Source organism: Lagopus muta, chromosome 6, assembly GCF_023343835.1.
Source record: "Lagopus muta isolate bLagMut1 chromosome 6, bLagMut1 primary, whole genome shotgun sequence".
In the NCBI taxonomy this organism is placed as follows: domain Eukaryota; kingdom Metazoa; phylum Chordata; class Aves; order Galliformes; family Phasianidae; genus Lagopus; species Lagopus muta.
Genome location: NC_064438.1, coordinates 41304014 through 41324828, shown reverse-complemented (window position 1 = coordinate 41324828; position 20815 = coordinate 41304014). Strand labels below are relative to the sequence as shown.

At 34.4% G+C, this 20815-nt stretch overlaps 1 long non-coding RNA gene across 1 annotated transcript in view; it reads right to left on the bottom strand.

Moving 5' to 3' along the window:
* The window catches only part of LOC125694355 (uncharacterized), a 93612-nt gene extending 72797 nt beyond the window's left edge, over positions 1 to 20815 (bottom strand). Inside the window, exons 1-3 of the long non-coding RNA XR_007377523.1 lie at positions 20305 to 20815; positions 17032 to 17149; positions 14253 to 14454 (exon numbers count right to left, since the gene is read on the bottom strand). This is a non-coding gene — a long non-coding RNA (uncharacterized LOC125694355). The remainder of the gene's footprint in view (positions 1 to 14252; positions 14455 to 17031; positions 17150 to 20304) is intronic.

Genomic DNA, 20815 nt, shown 5'->3' with positions numbered 1-20815 from the left:
TTTGAAAAAATAATTTCATTCTCCAGACATCTTAGCTTCAAACATTTGTCATTATTTAGTAAAGTAGTTGAAATGTTACCAGAAGATAGGAATCATAGGAGGATGAATGAATGTTAAATTTGCTCTGAGTTTGTGCTTATCCCAACATATAGAGAACTATAGATCTTTTTTAGTCTCCGTAGCTGTATTCAACATTTATCCATTAATATACGAACAACTCAATTAGTGGCTCTGCAGGGATCAGAGCATAGCCCTACTATCCACAATTTAATAGCTACCATACATCATTGAGATCTAATTCCCAGGTTGAGTAGGATGTAAATGGCAGTAGCCCACAGATACATTTTTTAAAAATTTGAAAGCTTAATAGTCTACCCCAAGCACACTTGTATAGTTCATCCAGAATTTTTTCCTATAATTCACACCTGGCATCCTGCAGATTAATGCTGCTGTTTCATGTTTACATTATTTGATTTCTTGATACATCATTAACATGCCAGATAGAATTTGTTTGCATTATCAGAGATTTGTTATGCCAGAAAAAATAATGGTCTAAGACTTGGAATGCTCTGTGCTTTATGTTCTCACCATTCTTAAACATTACTGCTCTGTGGTTGTATGCTCATTCCAGAAAAAATTGTTGGCAACTCACTCAAGATCATTCATATTTTCATTTAACCTTCTGGATCCAGGGCCACTCTGATTTTTATTTTTATTTTTAATTTAGTTTAGGGTAAATTTTAGTGTATGTTGCACTATGAAGGGAAAATACAATAATTTCTTTATTCATTCAAAAGCACAGTCTAGCAAACGCAATCCTGATTGTTTGATTTAGGCTAGACGTCAATCATAATAATCAACTGATATAAAATGGAATGATTCTAGATGAGGATAATTGTAGACTGATCAAGAAGGATAAGGGCAGTCTGAGAAAAAGGCATCTGATATTCAAGTGCATATGAAGAAAAGCTGCATATGCGAAGCATAGGAAGTAAGCAAAACAGCTTAGTCCCACTGAAGTAAACTGCAAAACTAGAATTAATTTCAGTAGGGGACCAGGCTTGTACTTCAACCACAGATGGAAAAAAAGAGTGCTTTCCAGTTTTTCAAAGCCTTTTGTGTAGGTGATGCTATTTGTTCACAGTGCCAACTAATTTTTCCTTATTTAAACTGATGATCCATAATTGCGTCTGGAATGGCACACCATAATGTGGGTTTTAGTGAGCAAATCTGAAAATGACTAGTTCAGTTTTTGTGTCCAAATACTTGTATAATTGTTATCTGGAATCTCTGAGGCTAGAAGTAACTCAAGTCTAAAACGTGGGCTTTTTTTTTTTTTTTTTTTTTTTTTTCTTTTTCTCTTTTTTTTTTTTTTCTAGCTATGTATAATGTTGTACTTTCTTTAATACCTCAAGGTGTTGTTTCTGACTGCACCTATGCAGCAGGATTTAAGAGCTCTTCCACTCTCCAGAAGCTACATATGTTCCTTTGATATGACCTATTCCCTTTGAAAGTTACACCCCGATACTTATTAAGCTCTTCCTGCTTTATGATGGAAATCAAATATGCGAACCAGGGGCTATTGCACCTTCTGCCCAGAGTGCAGTTTGAGTCGAGAGGCATGGCCTGCCCGGGGAGGTGTTGGAGTTGCTATCCCTCACAGTGTTCAAGAGGCATCTGGATGAGGAGATACGAGATATGGTTTAGTGCTTGTGGTACCAATAGTAATGGGAGGACGGTTGGACTAGGTGATCCTGAAGGTCCTTTCCTACCTTGTGATTCTATGATTCCATTGAAAAGTAGTGACAAAAGCAAAGAAAGCAAAATACATCTAAAATATGAACACTCCCTTTTTGAAAAAAAAAGCTTGTGTATTTTAAGGCCAGTAGTACTATTCAAACAGAGAAGGCACTGCCTGGTTCAGTTTTATCTTATTTAGCATATCAACAGGAAAACCTTCATTCGAGTCAACAAATGAACCAATAAGAACACTAATAATAATTGTAATAATATTGGTAGCAATTCAAATCATATTGGTGTCAATGCTAATTTTCCAATCTACTTAACTGAGATTGACTAGGGGTTGTAGACAGCTTAGAAAGAGAAAATACGCATCTTTTATCTACTCAATTATACCACTTTTATAAATGAAATATATACTTACTGTTGTGATTACTTATTCAAAATGTACAAATACAATTTTCCTATGAGAAAAGGCCCACGGAGCCTGCTCAAGTATTTTCAGTTTCACAATTGTTCTGAATTCAGGACACAGAAAACAAGCATTCATTACATTTTAAGGGATAATTGCTACCAAATAATTTATGGCTACAAAATGCTGCAGATAGTGCAGAGACTGCAGATACTAATAACCCAGTAAATTAAAGCTAAACCTTCTGTGGGCTAGGTATCTTGCATAAGATAAATTGGATAATATCAGGCTGCTCACAAGGAGAAAATATATAAACATTCTGTATGAATCAATGTATGCTCAGCTCAGCAGTTGCTGATTATTTATTGGGTGTGTAAACAGATGCACCTAATCCTGCTATGAGAGCTATTCTAAGAGACTGAGGAAAAAACAAAAGCCACTATGCACAGCAGAGAAAAAGATAAAAAGTACATCTTAGAAAATACTGATTGGACTAAGCTCTTTTTTTTTTACTTCATTGCCTACTCAGTACCAGGCAGGCAAGTACGTGGGCACAAAATATATGTGGGCCAACTTCCCCACTCTTTTTCTGTATGATACATCTGACTGTAACAGCTCAGAACATGAAGTGAAATCAATTTCTTTAATTAGAATAAAATACAAAGTCCTTCCTATTATTTTAAGGTCACATACTTAGTGGAAGCTTGCTTGTAAATTCTGCATTCCAGCGTAGAGTGAAATCTTGTAACTTCCCTTCCTGGTAATTATTACGGAAATTTGAATTATTGAAAAGAATATTTGTAGATGGACAATTTGAATTCATTTCTTTATTCCAACTCATTTCTAATTTTCTGCACCATAACTCTGAACATACTTCAGTGCTTCAGCAGTTTCCTTTCAAAAAGAAAAAAGACAATAAAACACTGGCAGGAGCTGCCTAATTCAACAGCAAAATTCTGCTGTCAATTACACTACTGTATAGTGTTATCCAGAACAAGAAGAATATACATAAGACTTAGCCCAAACTTTTGAGATCTGATTCAAGTCACTCAAAACTGTTCTGTTGACTTCAGTATTGACTCATTTAATCTCACATAGAGCACCTACGACACCATACATCATGGCTAAATTGGCTTTTTATAAGCGTATATAGTGTCAGGATGAGGGGAAATAGATTTAAACTGGAAGAGGGTAGATTTAAATGACATTAGGAAAAAATTCTTTACTGTGATCGTGCTGAGACATTAGAACAGCTTGCAAAGCAAGGTTGTGGATTCTCCCTACCTGGAGACATTCAAGGCCAGGCTGGATGAGGCTTTGTACATTGACTGTGAGGAATCGACTATAAATGTTATGAATGTTGTAACTGGTCTCCTTAAGATTTTTACTATATATTTTCTACACACTAAACTTGGAGTAATTCTTCTAATTACAATTTAGTGTATCTATCCTAGTTTATCTGAAGTCAAAATGTGCCATTTGACCCTTAGTGTCAGGCTTCTACTGAATTACAGAAGACTAAGGAGGATAACATTCCACTAGAAATATATGAAAAATTAATAAGCACAATGTGATTAATAAACAAGAGTCTTCGGCAGCTATTTTTGCAAAACAGTTATGTTCATAGTCTCCAAAACGCAAACATGCTGCATAGATGGCAGAGTCAACTTGCTCAGGTAGAAGGAGAAGTCTTTAAGGAATAGAGTGTTTTTAACAAATAATAAGGAAAAAAAAAAGCAATTTCTGAAAAGTTAAGGGGAAAACATTTAATACGAAGAGTGACAAAATTTAATACTTCAAGAGTGACAAAAATGAGAATGTGTTTTCTTTATGGCAGATGAGTATTTGTGATAGTTGGATGTGTTTGAGTTCCAAATCAAAAACTTTATAGCCGTAAGTTTTTTACTTAAGGAAGTACATTTCTTCCATTTTGACAAGAAAGATTAAATATTTGCTCTTGATATAGTTTATGTCTTCATTAGCAACATAAATTGATACAGTTTTTACACCTACACCCAGTTTAAGATTTTAACACGCTAACTGAAGGGTCATGTACAACCACCAAATCATACACTGCAAAGTGACCACTTATGAAAGTAACGACTTATGAAAGAAATTATTTTAATTAACACATTAACAATACAGTACATGCTCCTTAAAATTCTATAATTACTTGGCATAATATTACTTGGCATATTTCCTTCCTTTCTCCACAACATTTAAAAAATAATTATTTTCATCTTTTTAAGAAGTACTGTGTTGCCTCACTGGAAATGGTCTTCAAATTTCTTATCTCAGAATAAATAAGGGGGACAGATGCTGATATCACTGAAATATTATTCAATTACTCAATTAAATATTAATCCTTCCTGGTTCACCATTGTACAAGGAAGTTTTCAAATATATGAAGTATTTGTTATTATTTTTTTGCATTATATGAAATAAAGCATTTGAGATAGTTAATATTGCATAAAAATCATTGAAGTATGCGTTATACAAAAATGTTCTTTTCAAGGAATTAGTCCTAGCAATGCTAGGAAAAAAAAACAGTAATCTAGGAAACTCAATCTATTACAGGAGAAAGCACATTGCTTTTCTGCACTCTGATAATTTATGGTTTTATTGGACTTTTCAAAGTCTTGCTTGAACTAAAGAAATTTTAATTTGATGTAATTGTATAGTGCTTCCAAACATGGATTTTATTTTTGAATTAGCACTGTATAGATGTAAACTGTGAGAAAGGATTTCAACACTGAGTAAATATGCCAGGCTATGTCTACATGTCAAACTTGAAACAATGTGTGAAAGGCACATTTTCACATCAGTCTTCTTTGTGTTATACATTTTATCCAGTATACTTAAAAGCTCAAGAAAGGCTTTCTAAGGAAATTCCAAATTCAAATACTTATAAACAAACCAGAATTCCTCAGAAACAGACTGACTGATGGCTCAGTATAATCCAATCACTATTTAAATTTATTACTAACACAGTCCCATTTTCCCCTCTTCCTAAGGAAGTATTCTTGAATCATTTCATTGAAGTGTTCATGCTTTTGGCCAGTGAAATGTCAGGAACATGCAGCCAGAGCCTGAGGCAAAAATCAGACTGAGTTGAACTTCAGTTATCATGACTCTAATCCTAAAGTATGTAGAATGATGGGGAGATATCTGTTGACAAAGAGATCTGTTTCCAAATACCTTTGGAAAAGGCATGAATTCTCTTAACATATAGCAATTATTAAAAAGGTAGTAATAGTCAAAGAAGAAAAAAAAAAAGTGAGAGAGGGAGAAAGATACTGCTCTACATATATAAGAAACTTGATTCTTGGCTCTTGGTCTTCAGGTCAAAATTTCTTTTTTTTTTTTTTTATTTACATCTGCTCCCTGCACATTCATGATAATATCATTTGCCCCTAAATGTCTTGGTGTTAGTTAGAAAACTGGAACACCTTGTACAGACTTTTTTTTTTTTTCCTGCAGAACTCTAAGTGCAATTCTGCACGTGTTATCAAAGTGCATAAAGGATTAGAACAGGATGAAAAGCACAGGGTTATTATCCCAGGTCAGTCTAGACAATCTAGTTTTTTTTGAGTGCTTCCAGGAATAGATTGAATTTAAAATCATACAGATTCAGTGAGGCTGCTGCTGAAGTTACTACCTACAGAATGGTGGCAAAGTAAAATTCACTCCTGTAGTCTGTATGGTAGGTAGAATGACTGATTAAGTTTTACCTGTTCTTTCAGCCCCATAGATACATCTTTTTCTCCCTGAAGAAAAAAAACTTCCTTGTACGAATTGTATACCATGGGCAAATTCTTCCCTTTACTGTTAGGCTGCATTGATGTTGCTGACCCCTCATCTACACTCACTTAGAACTCCAAGAAAGCAAAATTGCACCATTTATGAAAATAAACATAAATGTCAAATCTACTTTACACTAATCACTATCTTTAATGTAGTTCTTGTGCAAATCACAGTAAGCATTTGATAATCAAATTTAGACCCGAAAATAGATGATTTTTGAAACATAGTTTTCATGGTATGTTTATTGCAGGAGTTAAAAAGTCAAATTAAAACAAATATATTAATAAACATTAATAATAATGTAATGATAACATTTGAAACAATTTACCTAAAGAAAAAACATTACAAATAAACTCAGAAGAGTTGCTCGATTATTACTCAGCTCTCACTGAAATCTACATGACATTTGCATTTTGAAAAGCCAAACTCATCAGGCCACATCTAGCTGGCAACAGTAACAATTACAATAGCCATCTCCTTTTGACCATCAGGCTTTTTAAATATATTAAGAAACACTCTTATTTGAGGGTGAAATAGTCAACCTATTAGCATGTTTTTAGAAACATGGCTCCAATAGCAATTCAGACATGATTTGTATTAAGTGTTTTGCAACTTCACTTCCTGGAGCTGTAGATTTATACACAACGTACCACCAGAAATGAATATTTTAAATGAATAATAGCAAATAGATTATTTTCCTGAAATGTAATTAGTACATGAACCAACATACCATGATCTTGCAAGGACAGAAAGGTTAAAAATATAGACATTATTCATCAATAATAATCATAAAACTTAGTTAAATTACAGTGCAAAGAATGACTGCTCAATGTAGGTGAAACTTGTTAACGTTTTGCAGACCTCCTTCGTAAATATAACTGTGAAGCTTGATCTTTACTTTCAAAATGATTAAAGCATAATGATTCAATTATTAACTTTGAAATTATATTTGAGAATTAGTGTCAGTTTACTTTTAAAGGAGAAAATAACTAATGAAAAAAAGCTAAAAATTGACTCCTGAAACAAAGTTTGAGAGCTTTTTGAACAGTTATGTTTTTATGTTAAGCTAAAAAGGAAAACTTTTCATAGATTTTTACATATATATGAAATACATTTTTATAATATATATTTTCATATTATTCATATCATATATATTTTCATATTATTCTATCCCATTTTTTTAATATGTATTTTTAAATTAAGCAGTCAATTTAATCTAAGTGTTTTGATCAGCTGAAATACTGGTTGAACTATGAAATCTAATTATGATTCTCTTGCTCTCCTACCTGTAATCTCACTGAAGACCTATCCAGTCACAGCAGATAAATTAGTGTGATGCTCTCCACATAAAATTAACAACAACAACAACAAAATTAAATGCTAATTCAGTTATTGTACTGCTTTGGTGAAAGGAATTGTCTTCTTTGATCTACAGCATACAGAGATTTATTTTGAACATCAAAGTAATCTATAAAAAGTGAACAAGAAGATGATTGGTTACATATTTTCATGTCCTCTGAGAAGCAGGGTAGGAATCAGCAATGCAAATGACATAGGATGAAGGGACAGTCTGAACAAAGAAATGAATCCTCAAAGAATATAGCTGAACTTTGAATTCCGACTCAGTCTTTTGAGAGACCTTAAACCACATTATCTTCCATGCCTATATGTTACCCTTTAACATAGCTATAAATCTGAAAGAAATCCACTGGCTGCCATGGACTGGCTCAGAATTCATAGTGATGGATTAGAGTTTAGTCCCTGATATTTGCAGGTTTTTTGTGACTATATGACAGACAATTTCAACAGACACACTGGGGTCAATACAGCGGAATTTAATGCTCTTCCCATCCAAAGGAAGCCAAAAGTAGGAAAAGAACTTTTGAGTATCTCAGAACCCCCTCCAGCAGATTTCAATGACAGCACTGTACAGTCATCCCACACAGCTATCTATACAGCAGTCATGAGCTGGTGCAGAAAGCAACCATCTCTACTAAGGCATTCTATCTAGAAATCTTTAAGTGTGAACTAGTTTGATCCAAGCACAAGGAGAGAAGCTCTGAGGTAAAAATGCTGACCTGAACCATGTCTCAACTGGAGTGTCATTTGACATTAAGGGCAAACTGATAGCATTTATTCCATCTATCTGTAAAGGACACTCTAAGATTCCTATAACATTGTAAAGTATAAGGATTTCCAGTGTTGGAGAGATTTGTTTTCTTTGAACACAGAGAAAACAGCTTGTTTCAAATATCAAAATTTGGAGGTCTTAATGCATATTTCAGTTGTGGAATAATCTTTGGATTCAAACAAAGTAGGATAACACAACATCATTTCATCTAACAACTTCTAACGGAAATCATACTCCTTTTTTTAGATTCAGATGTTCGAATTAACACTATTTAAAATGATTCATGTGCTCTTAATTGAATTTTTTTTTTTTTGCTTAGAGAAAAGTGTTAAGTAGCGTAGCAGAGCTGACAAACTTGCAGAGAAGCTTTTCACAAGGGCATGATGTTCACATAGAAATATCCTGTGTTTTCTTCTTCTTAAGGATTACTTTTCAATTGATCCCCTTATGATTTCTAAAAAGCATCAAGTACTCAACAATTCTCACAGACAGATAAAGCTGAATGCGCAGCACTTGTGTAAATCAGGCTATTCATACGGATCTCTAAAAATAAAATGTTGCATGGTAGAAGAGCTTTGCCTTTGTTTATCTGGAAGAGGAAAGATGTCTGACATTTTAGTCTCTCTAAAACTTCATAGAAAAATGTATTTTTGAGATACAAATAGTCCAAAAGCTTATGACAAAAGGTCATTCACAAGAAAAGGTTAACAGAAATGTGTCAGTTTTGAATACTTTCCTTGGGTGGAGGACACGTATGATAAGTTGCAAAGGCATCATAATAAAAATTGTGCTAAAAAAAAGAACGTTCCAATTGTGATATGATTCTTTTAGTTTATACTATACTTTCCTAAACATCAACATCAAATTTAATAAATTCTGCTCCACTGAAAGAAAACATTTGAAATTATCTGAATATTTAAATACTTTTATTTCAAAGGGAATATTGAAGTGCTTTCTTCACACTATTTGTTTTCTTCTCACTGTACAAGAAAACAAGTGTGTTTCCACAGGAAGAGGAAATATGCTTCCCTCCCTGCTCTAATTTTAATATTTACATAGCTGTAGCAATCTTAAGTAACATCAATACACAAATATAATGCAGAAGTTCCACAGAACCCTGTGCATTAACACCACTTCACAAAAATATAGGGGCTTTTTTTATTATTTGATAAATTTGATGTTGATGTTTATTATTCACGGGACAGAATCTGAGTACTCTGATTTATCTTTTCTCATTCAGTTTCTCATTATCCTTCATTAACATGGATATTCAAAATTTACTAAATTGAAATCTTTTTATCTCATTAAACATGATAAATTATTAGTATTGCAGAAATACCATTCAGAATAGTGAAATAGAGGCAGCTTATAGGACTGTTTTACGTAATATATGTATTACATATGTATGTTCATATAATACATATACAATACATATATTAAATTAATTAATCAATACATATATTTTTATATATACATGAATCATTTCAGTTATCAAGCACTTTTTGAATAGAACATTAGTAAAACTTTTTTTATTTTTAAGATAGAGAATAAGCCTTCAGTTATGTTCACTCTCGTGGAACTACTCTTAGAAATTCAATTTGTCCTACCCTGAAACACACTGCTCATAAAAACTAAAGGTAATCTTAAAAACTAAGTTAAACTGACACCTAGCCCTTCAATGGCTAATACTGTGAGAAAGGAGTTCTAGCTGAAAATTCCAGCTACGTATAAAAAAAAATCTTAATCAAAATTTTAAAAAAATTAAAATTGAAATTAAAACAATGTAAAGTTTTCTTTCTGTTTTCATTGGATATAGCAGTAGTTTCATAATCTACATTGCCACTGGCCTTAGAGGTGTTAGTTTTGATTCAAGAGTAGAGAAACATGCAACAAAAACCACATATGTATCTGTATGCATGCCATGTACTTTGTACTTCCTACAGCTCATGTACTTCTGCCTACCTCCTGTGACGGGGCAATTGCATGGTACATATCAGGGCCCTGGAGGCACAAATATATTTTGATGCCACAGCCATTCCCTCTGCTCCTAACATTGTTATAAACCTGTCCCAGGTCTCCACTTTAGCTTGTATCTGGTCTGAATTGAGATGTGAGCCAGTATGGGGTCATGCTTGATGCTTAATTAAAGTCAAATTAAGTAGGTACAAAGTTTTAACCAGCAGATTTGGTCTATTTCACCTTCAGTCAACAAGCTGCGAGAAGGAAAAGCAATTGAGTAGCAAATGCATGGTGAAAGGAAGCGAGGAAAAGCACATTATTTACTTATGTGGTTAACTGTGGCCTCCCTATTCACTGGGAAATTTTGTGAAACAAACAAACAAAAAAAGTTCCCAAGTCATGTTAAGTGCTTGCAAAGGATTTAGAATAATGTAAAATAAGCAGCTCTTTCCCTCATGATTAATGCTAAATACAAGAAGTCACATCAAACTTCTCAGAATTTTTTTTCCCTCATGGAATGAGAAGTGCATTCCACTAGAAAATCTACCCTACTCAGAATGTCAAAATGAACTTTTTAGATGTTTTCAATCTGCCAAGATAAAGACATCCTCATAACTGTAGGTAAATGTCTGGGAACTGCATTTGGCAAAGAGGCGCTGTAATAGAAACACAAGCATAACTGAGACATTTAAGCTGCCCCAGTGCAAGAAATATTCTCTGTACATCTGTGCTTCCTGGAACCTTAAACACCAGAGGCTTCACTTTCATTTGCCTAATACCATGTGCCTGTTCATAATGATGCATAAGAATTATACTGTTAATCATTCCAGTGTCAATTTCACAGAGAGTGGTCATCACAACTTCATTACATTTCTCCAGGTAAATCCACTTGGCAGGAAAATCTTACATCAAATAGACACTGTGAGCAGGAACTGCACTTAGCTAATAGACTCTTCAGAGTCAAATACCATAGCATCTCCCCTGCAGGCATGTTTCTCTATCACACAAACACACTTGAATGAACCAAAGGACCTGAGTGAAGTTATGTTTCTTTATAGAACAGCAGTGGTTGAATAGGAACAGTCAGGGTCATCTTGTCCAACTGCCTTTCTCAAGCACTTACACCTACATGTCCAGATGTCGTCTGATTATCTCCAAGAAGAGAGATGCAACAGCCTCTGTAGGTAACCTACAAGTGCTCAGGCACTTGCAAAGTGTTTCCTGATGTTTGAACTGAACCTTCTGTGCTTCAAATTATGCCTATATCCACGCCCAGAGGCATAATTAAAATTGAAAGTTGATGAAATGTTGGGGAAAATCATAGACAATTCCATCATTAGAACTGAAATGGTATTTTGACAACAGTCAACAATTATCAGGAAAACCACTTATTCAAAAGCTGCAGTGACAGCATACTAGATTGTTTGAAGAACTCTACCTTTTTTTTTTCCCCCCCTCCCAATCAATAAAACAAGCATGTTGCTTCCTACCTAATCACTGGAGTCCAGCAAGTGAGATTCCTACATGACACATGTACTGCCATCAGCAATGGTAGTGCTGCTCTGTCTAAGTTAAGAGGTATAATCTTTTGGGCATATGCCTGACTTCAAAAATGTTGATCTAAACAGAATCACTCATTCACCTAAATTCCTTTAGAAACCAATGATAATGAACTGATATTATTTTTATTATTTTCCTTTTAAATATTAAAATGATTGAGATTTTTTGGGGGGTAAGAGATGTTTGTTTTTCTGGTCAGATTCCAATCTCTTTTACTAATGTTTTCCCTGCACTCTAATTTCATTTAATACTTCCATTAGTTTTTCCACTGAATTAGAGTATACTGCTGGGTTCCACCAAACTACTGTTATTTTCTACCTGCAGACGATATATTTCTGGTGCAGGCTGAGATCACAAGCACAACAATATATTTGCTTTGTCAGATTAATCTCTTGGTCAATAAGGTTTTCTTACATATATATATATATGTAAGAAAATATATATACATATATATATTATATATATATATGATTATATATATATATATATAAGATATATATATATATATAAAATATATATATATATATATCTGTAATACATGTATACACGTATATGAATCACCAGTTGCCATTAAGCCCATTTTAAAGCATTCGGGATTTTCCAAATTTAGTTTGTCCTTTAAAAAAATTGTGATTAAATTTATATGTATCTCACACATATGACTAAGACATTACACAGCATAAGTGTGTCAGTTTATTTTCTATTGTCCATTTTAGTGACGTCTTAGAACAAAGCTCTCTTTGTTATACAAGAAAACTTCTGAGAAATAGAAAATGGAAATGTATGAAAAAAATTAACTAACTGACACCGTTCTGGCAACCAACAAGCATCAACTGCACATTACCAACACGAGCACTTAGCCTGCCGACAATTATTTGCTGTCAGTCACAAAAATAAACTGGAATTTTCTTGCTCTTGTTTTTGCACAAACCTTTTTATTAATGCTACTAGCCATTCTTCTGCTTGGGGTTCAAAAGATAGAATGATTCAGTGAGATATAATAATTTCATATCATGCGAATCAGTTGGCTGCAACCTTGGGCCCAGATACTACAGGTAAGAGGATAGATGGTAGCTCATGGGGTTATTTGTTGCACATTCCCCACAAAAACTGTGAACGAATGCCTGGATACAGGTATTTCTTTGGGTTTTACTTAGTTTTGTCTACCCAAAGTTGTATATATGCATATATGTATGTACGGGCACAAGCATACCTACACCTCTGAGTGTGTCGCCACTCAACACTTATTTTTGCAAAAGTTGACCATAATTATTCAGCAGTTTCACATAAAGGGAGGATTATCAGAATGTATATGTTGAACTGATTTCATTACAGACTCCAATAGTCTTCCCTGTAAAGCTCTTTCAAATGCAAACAGGACAGCACTACTCAATACCAAAATTAACTTCTAATTCTTGTAGTAGATTCAATGAGGACATGGCTTGAGATCTAAGTTTCTTCTACAGATAGTGTCACTGTTAATTAGTTCTATAATAATCCATTTGCTCACGCAGGGCTCATTGTAATACTGAAATTTCCAAAGGTACCTCAAGCTCTCTTGACAAACATGGCAATACATCACTTCTGCCTCAGTTGGGAAAAGTTGCCTCAGCAGGAAAGATTGAGATGCTACTTTTTCTTTCTAGCAGAAGTTGCTCTGAATGATATGAGCTTGTAAACTGGCAAAAGAGGATAATGAGTCCAGGTATAAATTATTTGCATCGACAATACAACAATAACATTTACTGCACAAGAGACTAAGCTACTGTATCCTTTGACTACATCTGCCCACTGTTTCTTAATGGAAAGATCTAAGAATCCATTAAGATGAAGCTGTCAATCCTATTTACAGAGCACCAGCCTGCAAAATCCATTATGAACTACAAAGGCTATAGGACAGGTTCTTGTCTTCCTCCTTGACGATCCAGCTTATTAAAAGAAACAAAAGAATCCTCACTAACTGTGAATTCATATAGGCAGCAAATAAAGCATTTTAAAATATTCATCTTTTTTCATCATAAGTTTTTAACAAATAATAGTTACAGAAATTGGAGATTTTGTTCAATTAAATGAACTTCTACTTATTCAGTCTCATGAACTACTGCATTTCAGCTGTTCTCATTAATTGTCCCATCACAAGCTGCTCTGTAGGAGCCTTGCAATGCTGTTTGGAAATATATTTGGAATTTAAATCACTAAGATGAAATGCTTTGTCCTTCAAGACCAGAAGTGCTTAATACAGACCAGATGTGAGGGAAGCCTGACCTTCAGTGTCTCCAAGGATGGGGCATCCACCAACTCTCTGGGCAAGGTGTTCCAGTGCTTCACTACCTTTATTGTAAAAACTTACTTCTTATATCCAATCTAAATCTCCTCTCTTTTAGTTTGAAATCATTTCCCCTTTTCTTATCACAACAGACTTTGCTAAAATGTCTGTATCCTTTAGACTGGTAGGGAGGTTCAAATTTTACTGCTGTACCACCAATATCTTCCCTGGATGTCATGGTCCAACATAATAAAATAAGCAGCATTATTTTCAGGGCAACCCTCATAATATTGGTGTTAAACAAACATATGAATCACAATTATAAACAACAATGCAGAGGAATTTCTTAGATATTGATCAGAGACATCTTACATGCCTACCTCATGATGTTTTTTTACAGTGGCATAGAAGTCCTATTGTTGTATTCCGGGAGAAGTACACTGTATCTCTGCTTCAGGAAGTCTTCCGTTCGATTCTATTTTGATTCTTAATGCTTTCCCTTGCTATAGGCCAGCTGCTCTGCTTTTCCCTTGCATGGATGCAGCAAATCTTTACAAATAAACTTGGTCACAATTGTCAGATCTGTAAAGAAAACAGATAGGGAAATCCAGCGTTTTAAGCATAACTGCACTTAGTCCTTGGACTGATTGAAACAACATGGGTAATATTACATACAGGTTGCAAATTCTTTTAGATCTGAATATAATCTGTTCATTTCACATAGATGTGAGACTCCATATGTTTTTATTTCTAATGCTAAAGATCATTTGATTCCTCAAATCTTTATTTTGAGCAAAGTCACCTCTAATGTATCAGATTTTGTTGTGGAATATATAGAAGCTGTATCTTCTGCAGTATTTTTTCTTAGTTCTCTTTACTGGAATCATTATATCAGACTTATCAATAGGGTAGGCTTTATCACCTATTATCTAATCCTTCGCACATTTCAAAAATCTTCACCCTTAGCCTAATAAAAGCAACATATTTTACACAGCATTTCACATATCTATCTATAATTACTATTACAATGTTACAGGTATATATTACAACAAATTCTTAAATGAAGAGATATAAGTATGCAAGACCCTTGATGTACACATATTAATCCAATAACTGCTAATGAAAGTTGCTTCCTCAAACTAAGGATAGCAGAGCAAAATAATCCCTTGATTCTGACAGATTTTTGACTACAGCAATCCACAAGACAGTTATGTGCACAAACAGGTTCAGGCCTTACTAGACAGTTATACATAGCAGTTCTTAAACATGGCAGAGAAACAGTTTGTTGATAAAACCAGTTAGTTCTGAGACACTGGGCAATTTCAAATAATAATAATAATAAAATAAAAAGAGTATGATTACTCATTGCTTTATAAAAAATTTGCTGAAAGCAATCAGAAAGTGATTTTGGAATATATTTCATACCTACTAAGCATATTATGAAGATCCATATTGTTTAATTTTGTTTAATTTTTATGAATGAATCATTTGTAAATTGAATACAATGCACTGCCTTTTTTTTTTTTTTTTTTTTTTTTTTTTTTTGGAATCAAACCAAATCATCACCTACAACGAGTGATATTGATAATATTATTAGGCCTGGGGTTTTTTTAAATTACATTTATTGCATTCAATCTGAGATCAAGAGGTTAACTCCCAACTTATTCCCCAATTATTCATAATTTTAGCTTATTGACTGAGCTATAGATCAGCAGCCATTTCTTTCTAGCAAAAAAGAAAAGAGTCTTGCTTATTTCCTCATCATTGATCAATTCAAAGTGAAATTAATGTTTAATAGCTGCATTGTTCCAGTACATGTAAATTTTGACCTTCCTTAAAATAAACATGTATTTCAATGCCATTATCAATATCATTCACTTGAAGAATCTTCCAGTATCTGAGGAGAAAAAACGTGCCTCTATTTGCTAACAAATGATCTTTTTAAATCTTTACAAAAACAGGTTTTTTGCCTATGTAAATACAGTTTTATTCAAAAAGAATTTAGAAATTCCCATCGGTACACAAATAGAAAGAAAGGCCATTTCTACATACAGATAAGTAAAAAAGAATGAAGTTTATGTAGTAGCCCAAATTTTATTATTACTACATACCCAAACCAGAATCAGATATAAACTTCTTTGGCACCTCCAACTCTCAAATAAAACGAAACAGGTGACGTTCAGCACCCATCCTCAAAACTCTACATAGCACCAATATTTAGAACTAGCATTGCTCTTCAGCAGCTAGAACCATTGCTTCCTCTAATGCTTGATGATAACAGGTGAAAGCTCTCACAGGTGGGATTGTGATGCTAATGTCTTATGCTGCCAATGACAGTCTGCCCTTGTTTGGGAGAGAAGTATGTGCAATGACTTTGGAAGTTGTTTAAAGACACAGAAACACCAGGATTTCCGCACAGGATTTCCAAAAGTGACTTTAGATTTAAAACTCAAGATGTCTTGAGAAGACAGAAGTGAGACAACATTTTACCATATACAATGAGAAAAACGTTGTTCTTAGTCACAGAATAGGTCAGTCTTCCAGAAGTGAAACATACAGAGATGTACAGACTAGAATACACCAAAATCTGTGTACAAAACCACATTCTACAGATTTCTGAAATTATTATACTGGCTACGAGCAACCTGTCTCCCTATATTTTAGCTAGCCCAGTACTGAAAGCAAAGGTAGAAGCTGGAGAAGAAGCATGTAAAATGTACTGATGAATGTTTCCTCTTGAAGCACTGAACTAAGTTTACCAGCACACTTCACATCTCTTCCTGACAGCCATTACTTCCTCTCCAAGTTTGGAAGTAGTCACCTTGGGTGGGAGTGAGAAGAGCAGCCTTGCAGTCAGAGCAAGATGAAACATATTTCCAAGCTAGCAGAAAGAAATGTCCGTTACTGTAGATGTGAGCTTGGTCATTCCCTTTGTCTTACAGAACAAAAGCAGGCCAAAAACAAACACAATTACAATAAGCGCTACTTCAGAATTTCCACCCAGACACCCAGAATTTCCAGGTAAAGGTACATCATCACCATCAAGATGTTTTCTTTTTGTGAATGAAACATTATAAATCTTTCACTCCTGACTTATCACCATATTCTTAAGATCTGATTGTGATTGTTCCCATAGTACAGATGGAAAATGATGCATACCTACTGCGATTGACTTTGGCAAGGTTGGGAAATGATTTAGTGTCAGATCTCAAAACAGCAAATTCCAAGTCCTCTGTTCTAACCACGAGTCAAAATTTACTCCATTATACTATTGTCTCTGGGAGAGAAGAAGATACATATGGTTTTTTAAGTTAAAGCTGATGAAATCAAGTAAAATTCTTTACTCACACTGTTCTACAGTGCTTAGAAAACCTGATGCTCTTTTCTAGCTGTAATCATCATCTGCTATTTATTTCTGTCGGTATCTCAGTGTCTTCTGTCACCTTTCAACTGGCAAAGCTTTTATTTCTTATTATTAAATTACTTATAAAGTGCATTGTCAGCCCACTCAGCATGCTTCTTAATTAATTACAAATTGTAATATGTTTCTGGCAGCAGAGACAAAGAACTCTCCTGCTACTAACAAGAGATTAGCAATTTCTTTCATTAGCAATTGTAAAGAAAATTCTATTATTATTAATTATATATTCATTACTGTTATTATTATTTAACAGCAAGCTGCATGTACTGCCAAGTTTAAGATATCAGGCCTCATGTTCTCATAGTGAGTCCTGAGATAAGAGCATTTCAGGAAAGGGTGAACATCCCTATATTTAATTCTATCTACTTAGATACGTAGATGTATTCTTCATAGGCCTCTCTGAGCACTTAACATTGCATATTCTATGAAAAGCATTTTATCAGACGCCAAAAGCTCCTTTCATTTCCCGAAAAATTTCTGTCACACACTCAGGCACAGACCTACTCTTTTTTATTTTTTTAAAGAACTTTATAGTTTCTTATCTATCTGTAAACTATTTGTTCTTTAACAAATTCCAAAGTAAGCTTACACTTTCCTGTATTTTGTCACCTTTAGGTCCTTTAAAAGGGAAGGCTGGATTTCAAAAGAGCTTTCAGAGAAGAGATCAAGTGGTCTCTGAATCTCACTACATAACATTGTAACTGAGGACAGATTTACAGTGGTATTTCTTTTAGTGACAGGAAAGTTTTTAGATCCAAAGCAGTTCTGTGGTCCAACCAATGAAGCTTTCAGGTGTAACAAACAGAATGATGTGGAGGCAGGAAAAAGTGACTGGGTGAGGATTACAGTGACATAAACTGGTGCTAAAAGTAAAGAAAATGATTTGAGAGCGCTTTTTCCTTTGAGAATGGCGGCTTGTCTGAGTTGCTTCAGAAGACTGGGACATTTTTAAATACCTATCCTTTTGGCTTCAGTATATTCTTAAGTGTTTTTACATGCAATGACACAAGAAGTCATTTCAAGGCACCTTACCTCAGTGCCCAGAATAAGATTTAACTTATTACCTACTACTTTTTTTACCTTTTCTATCATGGGAAGAAACCCATAACAGCAGGCAGACCACGCTGGCATGGCTGAGATAGTTCTTGTCTTCTGCTATTTCTCCCAGTATTTTTATTAACATTTAATAGCCCTATCAAAGTAGTTTAATTAAAATGCGAGGATCTGGAATACTGGCATTACCTGCAATCACCCAGATCGACATCAATTTAGAAGCAGAAGTAAATCCCATCATTTTCTCTCTTCTACAAGGTTGGTGAGCTGCAGTTGATGTACCAGGAAGAAAGGAAATACAGTAACCATTTCATTCACCCCAGCTAAATATGGTCGTATGAGTTCAAAGCGCAGATGCAGGTATAAAAACCCTTACGATATATAAATGTTCTGCATCTTATAAAAGAAAAAATAGCTTTATTTGTCAGAATAACAACAGGTAGTAGCCACCCACAGAGTCTGTATGAAATTGTAATTCATTCTCAGGGCTGATCATAGCATGACATTTAACTGCTCCACAAGATGGAAGTATATAGAGCAATTACACTAGCTTTTTAAATTTTAATTCCAGTAGCTTTTTAAAAATATTGGATATCATGGTAACTACCACTCTGCCTTTAAATGTACATTTGATAAAATATTAACAAAAAGCACACAAGGCCCTTCCCATTTCTGATATATCTATCTTTTCATTATTCTTTTGGAAAAACTGAAATACCAAGCATTACAAGATAGCCTTGCCTGAAGAGAGAAAGCAAGTCCAAGGGATCAGAAGAACCTGTAATCTAGTTTCTAAGTTTTGAGCTTCAGCATCAGCAACTTCCTTTTCTGTAATTTCACAAAATATGTTACATTGATTATTATTATTTTGGATCCAACAGTTAGTACTGCAATCATCAGAATTTTCTTTTAAAGTATGGAATCTGAGATAAAGATCTCAAACAGATACCCAGTAGAGAGAGTGGGACCTGTGTGATAGAAGCAACTGTAAGAGAAACAAAACACTGCGGATACGTGAGCAATACTAGATCTAATTCCAGGGTAGCTGTCTTTGGAAAAGATTGTCCATTTATTTATTCACAAGGTTTAGATTTGGTTGTCTATCTTTGAGTTCATGAGAGTACGTATGAGAGCAAACCCTGTGATGCAGAGTAATTTTCTATGCAGAAATCTGTATTAACATCAGCTTATTAATTTTCTGCTATACCCAAAGCACTTAGGAAAAGACAGTTTGTAATTTCTGCAATAACAGTGAAGGCACGTCCAATCCATCTCATTATTTCTCCTAGTTAAGGGTAATTCATGCAAAATAATGGGTCAGTTTAGCACCCATGAGTGTCTTAGTGAGAATCTAGGCATAAGGCTTACAAAGAAACTTCAAGAAATTTCGACAAGAAAGGCTTCCCCACAGAATAAGCATTCCCCATTTTTTTAAAGAAGGGAAGAAGAAAGAATTGGAAAAACATTACCTCTGTGAAAATGCAGATGGAAAAACTTAGATGTTTTCTCAGTTTAATTCTCTCACAAAACACCATTTCCCTGCTATTTCAGGTAGATCATAGAATCATAGAATGGCCTGGGTTCAAAAGGACCACAATGATCATCTAGTTTCAACTCCTCTGCTATGTGCATGGTCACCAACTACTAGACCAGGCTGCCTGGAGCCACATCCAGCCTTAAATGCAATGTAATCTACCTACTATGGGGTCATTTTTCCATTCTGTTCCACTTGATCAAAATCATATTAATTTGTATGTAGCAATAACTCTATGAATACGGTCTGTTACTGAAAAAAAAACCATCTGCTTTTCACGAGAGAAGTTAGAAGCCATTAGGGAAAGAAAAAATATTCTTTTGGTAGCACTAGGAACCCAGGACACAGTAAACTGAATGACCTGCAAAAGTCCGTTCCAATTCAAATGATTCTATGATTTTGGTGTAGGACAATGGACAAGTACCTCACCATCTGATGTGGGAGATCCAGATGTTACCTGCCACAGCATACACTCTTCAGGAACATTTCCAGTCACTCAACAGCCTAGTATCAGGAATGACATAAGTAAGTCTCTCTTCAGTTTCACCATCATCTACAAAAAGGGAATGGCAACACCTGCTCACTGTATACTGCATATTTTGCTTCACTTTAAGATTTCATTAATCAGCTAATAGCTACAAAGCATACAGGAGATGTTAACAAATATTCACAGCAATTCAGAGGTGTAAATTGGTGTTTGCTAATAGAATTCTCCCACTGTGCAACACTTCACTTTCTGAAGTCTATCATCTGATGCTATTACAGCCGATAAATGAGTCAGTCTCACCAGGAGTGTTTTGAGTGTTTTGGACAAGCTTCTTTGGGAGTCTTTTCATGCTGATATGCTATTTTGAATGTTGCTGTTGAGGGTTTTTTTAATTTTCTTTTTTCTTTTTTCTTTCTTATATAGTCCTTAAATCACTTACTAAAGTCTG